Source organism: Triticum dicoccoides, chromosome 7B, assembly GCF_002162155.2.
Source record: "Triticum dicoccoides isolate Atlit2015 ecotype Zavitan chromosome 7B, WEW_v2.0, whole genome shotgun sequence".
NCBI classification, from domain to species: Eukaryota; Viridiplantae; Streptophyta; class Magnoliopsida; order Poales; family Poaceae; genus Triticum; species Triticum dicoccoides.
The window spans coordinates 110,976,703-110,982,939 of NC_041393.1; positions in this window are offsets into that span (position 1 = coordinate 110,976,703).

The window sequence follows — 6,237 nt, forward strand, 5'->3', positions numbered from 1 at the left end:
AACACGAGCTTGAGGGGATGGAATGATACCTGATGAAGACATGACACAAAACCTCCGGAAAGAGTTGAAAGAAAATTGAATGAAAAGAATTTAGAGGGATTGAATGGATTTGAATATCTGAGAAGAACGAAGAGCTGCAAAGCTCCACTTCAAAAGAATACAGAGGATTAATTGCACTTCGAGACGCAAGAAGAAAAGATACTTGAACTCCACCAACAAGAATCTTGATGAACTCTTGAAGAGTTAAATAAGTCATGAAGAACCACCATGAAGAACTCCGGTAATGAAAGGATTATTAGATAGAATGAAGGACGAACGAATAAGATGAGCACTGCGATGATTGGAATGGAGGTTCCAACGAAAAGGCCGAGGAAAATTTGAACTCCAGAAAAGAAAAGATGGGAAACACTTGGAACTAGAATATATTCACCAAGAACAAACTCCGAGGAAAAGGATACTCACTTGGATGAAATAAGAATAAGATTTATTGTATGCTTATCCTTCATCAAATTAAATTGATGACAAGCAATGGATTTTTCATACTACTTATTCTTCTGGAAAAGGATTGAGAAGGGATATAGCACAAAACTTGAGAAAGTCTTCATGAACCACCGGTAGGATTGAAAGAACGAATGGATTAATATGATAATCAAAGAAAAAGATTCTTGAACGAACCACTGTTAGAATTCGGAAATGACTGATGAAAGAGAATGAATCACTGGGAAGAAACAATATGTTTGAGGGGGATTTAGATACAAAAGAACGGGAAGAACTCGATCTGATTAAAGAGCACTTGAATGAAGCACTGGGATAATTAGAGAACGATAGCTGGAATGATGGCCTCCGGTGAAAAGAAACAGGAAAACAGCTTCTGACATACTCTGGATGGATAAGAAAAAAATATCTGACAAATGGAATAAATCGAGAGGATAACATGAAGCTAGAACCATGAAACTTCAAGAGAACAGACACGATTTAGAGGAAAAACTCTCCTTCGATCTTCAAATGATGACGGAAAACACCACCAAAAATTGCTGAGATACTCCGGGAGAATGAAAAGTGAAGAGGTTGAGCCAACAATGACAAGAATTTGAACGCGATCTTGGAAAAGACATGTGACTGACGGGATCCATTCTTACGTCACGCTTGAAAAGAATTGAGAATAACTCTGGGTGAATTAGAAGAGTCAGGTAAGATCCTGGAAAAAGACCTGTGGGTTAGGGCCCACTGAAGAGATAACACCGTTGGAAAGGACTGTTGAAGAGATAGATGATGCACCGGTACAATTGAAATATTTGAATGAGGTGACAACCTCGATTTAATTCGAACACAAACGAATCTCCTGAGATGACTTGAATACTCTGGAAGGATAAACTGGCGAGAGGCGAACGAGCAGGGAAAAACACTTGAGCCGAGGAAAAAATATGATCAACCGAAAACTTGAATAAAATCCACCGGAAAAAGAAAAGGGATGAAGAATGACGAACGAGACGAGAATTCACGGATTGAGATAATTTACAAAAGACTGAAGAGGTTCCGCACGAATGAGATAGATGGTCGAGAGAGGGTCAGACTCCGGGAAGAAAAGGGGTGGGAGGGCGGAAAAACAAAAGGCAACTTGGAAGGAGAACCAACGAATATCTTGAAGAGAAAACACCGGTTGAAATCATTGAGGAAAGAAAGAAAATACTTCGCACGAGTAGGATGGATACTCGATTACAGACTCCGGTTCCGAGAAGGAAAAGGGGTGGGCGGGTGGGGAAGAAAACAACCGAGGATTGAACTTGGCAACGATGAAGAGGCTCGAGTCGACTTGACGAGAAATGCACCGGATGAAAAGAGATGAGAACCAACGATCGAAAAACCAACTGCGTGATCCTAAGGAAAAATTTGAAGGGGAAGAGAAGTAATTCAAAACACCTACGTCAAGATTCCTTACCAGAGCGACGAAGGGGATGAGGAGTAAAAAGAATTCCTACTCTCCGATATAACTAGACTCCAAAAACAGTTTTCTTCTAGACTCAACAACGGCCAAACTACACGATCAATCAAGGGGGCTCCTAAGGTCGGTCGAGGCTCTGATACCAACTTGTAACGCCCAATATGCGATACTATCCTAAAGAGACTCGAAGGTCCCACCAAGGATAGAACCGCATATTGAAACGCTTTGCAAGGTGGATATCATTACATCAACATTACATAATAGATGGGGATACATACAAAAGGCATAAAATGCCACATGAATACAACATCATCATACATAAGATCAACATCCAACTACGGATGAAACACAAATAGAAGATCAAACGACATCCACCCCGCTAACCCAGGCTGCCGACCTGGAACCTATCCCCTGATCGAAGAAGCAGAAGAAGAACTCAACGCAAGCAAGCATCGCTCTCGCGTCATGATCATCGCATAACCTGTACCTGCAACTGTTGTTGTAGTAATCTGTGAGCCACAAGGACTCAGCAATCCCATTACCATGGGTAACAAGACTAGCAAAGCTTAAAAGGAAAGGAAGGGGTAAAGTGGTGAGGCTGCAGCAGCGACTAAGCATATATGGTGGCTAACGTACGCAAATAAGAGCGAGAAGAGAGCAAGAGGAACGGTCGTGAAGCTAGCAATGATCAAGAAGTGATCCTGAACTCCTACTTACGTCAAACATAACCCAAAAACCGTGTTCACTTCCCCGACTCCGCCGAAAAGAGACCATCACGGCTACACACGCGGTTGATGCATTTTAATTCGGATCTGGTGTCAAGTTATCTACAACCGGACATTAACAAATTCCCATCTGCCTATAACCGTAGGCACGGCTTTCGAAAGATTATACCCTGCAGGTGTATCCCAACTTAGCCCATGATAAGCTCTCGCGATCAACGAAGGATATACCTTCTCCCAGGAAGACTCGATCAGACTCGGAATCCAGGTTTACAAGACATTTCAACAATGGTAAAACAAGACCAGCAAGACCGCTCGATGCGCCGACAATCCCGATAGGAGCTACACATATCTCGTTCTCAGGGCAACACCGGATGAGCAATCCGTACAACTAAAACCAAACCTCATGTTTCCCTGAGGGGGCGCTGCAAAGGGCTCTAGTTCGGACCAACACTTAGACAAGCACTGACCCGGGGGGGGCTGAAATAAAGATGACCCTCGAGAGCGTGACTCCCAAGGGAAAAAAGGGCTAGGTGAGGCAAATCATAAAAGCAAGGTTGGGCCTTGCTGGAGGAGTTTTATTCAAAGCGAACTGTCAAGGGGGTCCCATAAATCACCCGACCGCGTAAGGAACGCAAAATCCGGGAACATAACACCGGTATGACGGAAACTAGGGCGGCAAGAGTGGAACAAAACACCAGGCAAAAGGCCGAGTCTTCCACCCTTTACCAAGTATATATATGCATTAATAATATAAGAGATATTGTGATATCCCAACCAAAAATCCTGTCCACCATGGAGAAATCTTCAACTTCACCTGCAACTAGCAACGCTATAAGAGGGCTGAGCAAAGCGGTAACATAGCCAAACAGCGGGTTGCATAGGAAAGGTGTCAAAGGTTAGAGGTTCATGGCAATATAGGAGGTTGATAAACAGGTGATAGGTAGCACATCATAGCGATAGAACGAAGCAACTAGCATAGCAATGATAGTAGTGAGATCCGGGGTAGCGGTCATCTTGCCTGAAATCCCACAAGGAATAAGAACGAGTCCATGAAGAAGACGAATGGATGAAGCCGAACCAACCGTAGACGAACGAATCCTCACGATCGCAACGAAACAGGAACTATCGAAAAGAAGCACACAACATGGTAAACACACCACACATGAACATGACATGATGCACAAACAAGCATGATGCATGACAAGTCTACTTGCAGCTACTCATGGCAAGAGATGATGCAAACAAGAGCAACACATCAAAGCAAGTTTAAATGAGGCCGGGAACAACATATAACAATTCCAGTAAGTCCTCATATGCAAATTTCGAAGTTGGTCCAGATCTGAATAAACATTATGTTCAAGTTGTTAAACAGCAAGTTAAGATGCGCCAAGATGATCTACATGAGATTCTAGTCAAGTTACATATAAAGTTCATTTAGTTCGGAGCTACGGCCTAGAAGATATGAGCAACACAAGTTAAACATGGCATTGATGCAAAATGCATACAAACATCAAGCAAACACCTCAAAACATGAATGCAACATTATAATATGAAACTACATGCAATTCTAAGCAAGTTTCATATATAGCACACTCAAAACGGAGCAACGGTTCAACACATGCACTCTATACAAGTTTAAAGGACAAGCTGTCCAAAATAGCAACTAGGCATATTGCAAGCATCAAAACAACATGCTACAGCATCACAATATGAAAACAAAAGGCATGGGCATGATGTACAGGTAAAGCATTACAAAACATGAACACTGAGCTATCTCCAGAAATCACTAGAACATGCTCAAACACACATGGCAAGATTGCAAATAATAACAATTCAGACTTTGCAGAAAATAATATCAGGTTACAATGTTTAGAGCTATCAAACAACATGTTACAGGAACTCATCATGGCAAACAAAGGCATGGCATGATACTACTAAATACATATAACAAAAGTCCCATACTGACCATAAGCCAAAAAGGATCGGAAAATAAGATGGCACCCACATAAACATGGCAAGTTATATTACAGATTCAAACATGGCAGGAACAGAATTATGAAGGCATGTAGATGAGCTTGTGCAACTCACTACAGAGCAAAACATGGCATGGCAAGGCAACCAACAGTAAGAAGACATGTTTGTGAAGTTAAGCATGGCAAGAGCAAGTTCATAGGGTGCATGGATTACTAACAACAATCATGATAACAACTGAACTTAATGTTAACAGGCTGACAGCAACATTATCAAGCAACTTTGGAGCAAGTTTACAATAAGTTAAAGCAAGCTATAAATGCAACCAGGTGCATGGATGGATAGAGCATGACATGTAGAACAAAAGATATTCAGTGATGATCTCCAGATTATGCATAGAATGACTAGTAGCAACATGTTTACATAGCATCACGAAATAACAGATCCAGCCTAACAAAATAGCAACATCAAGTACCCTACTTAACAAGCTCGATTCACTCACCACAAGTCATTGCATGACAAGAAAAGCATAGCATCAGCAAGAAGACATGTTTGTGAAACAAACCAAGTCAAGAACAAGTTCATAGCATGCAAGGATCAACTACAACAACCTTGGCAAGGTTGAATAACACGTAAACAATCTGCCAGGAAACATTTTGAAGCAAAAGTAGAGCACGAAAATGACATGCTAGACAACTTCATAATTGCAAACAAGGGCATGAATGGATAGAGAACAACCTAAAGTTCGAAACATCCTTACTGAAGTATTTCAAAATATGCATGGATCTCTCTGTAGTATCAAGTTTACATGGCATCAAAATAACAGCAGAACAGGGACTAAAACAGCAACATCACGATGCCTAGTTTGCATGGTTGTGCTAGTCACCAAATTGATCACAAAAATACATGGTAAGCACCCCTGTAAAGATGGGATGACATAGTTCAAAACACATGTAGACATCAAACTCATAGGATGAACACATCAATCATGGCAAAAATGAGAAAAGAGCTCGTTCTGTTAAGAAACGGCTGATAACATTATGAAGCACTCTTGCAACGATGATTGAGGCATCAAGATGAGCTCAAATGAATATGATTCAATGGAATGAAATGAAGTACACTTCGAGACGAACAATTTTACATATTACACGCACGAAACGGAGCTACGGATGCAGAGATACGATGCGATGAACATGGCATGATTATGTAAATATATTTCGGGACTTGGGCAAAATTTCAGATCTGAAAACTGAGCACTATGGAACTAAATGACGCCCGGGGCAGGGAATAGAGCTGGCGAGACGCTCACCTAGTGGGCAGCAGCCCAGGTTGGCGGGGAGGGCTTGGCAGGCCGGCGCGCTGGGCTGACGGCCTGGCGTTGCTGGGCCGGGGCCCATGAGGCGGCGATCGGGGCGCCGGGGGGTCGAGCTCCTGCTCGAAGCGGTCGACGCAGGGGCGAGACGGCGCTCCGGCGAGCGGGGCAGGACCGAAGGGCCGGGAACGGGACGAGGGACCCCGAATCCGGCGGATCCCAGGCGGATCCTGCTGGAAGAGGCCGGCGGCGAGGTCCTGCGGGCGCGCGGCGGCCGAGAACCGGCC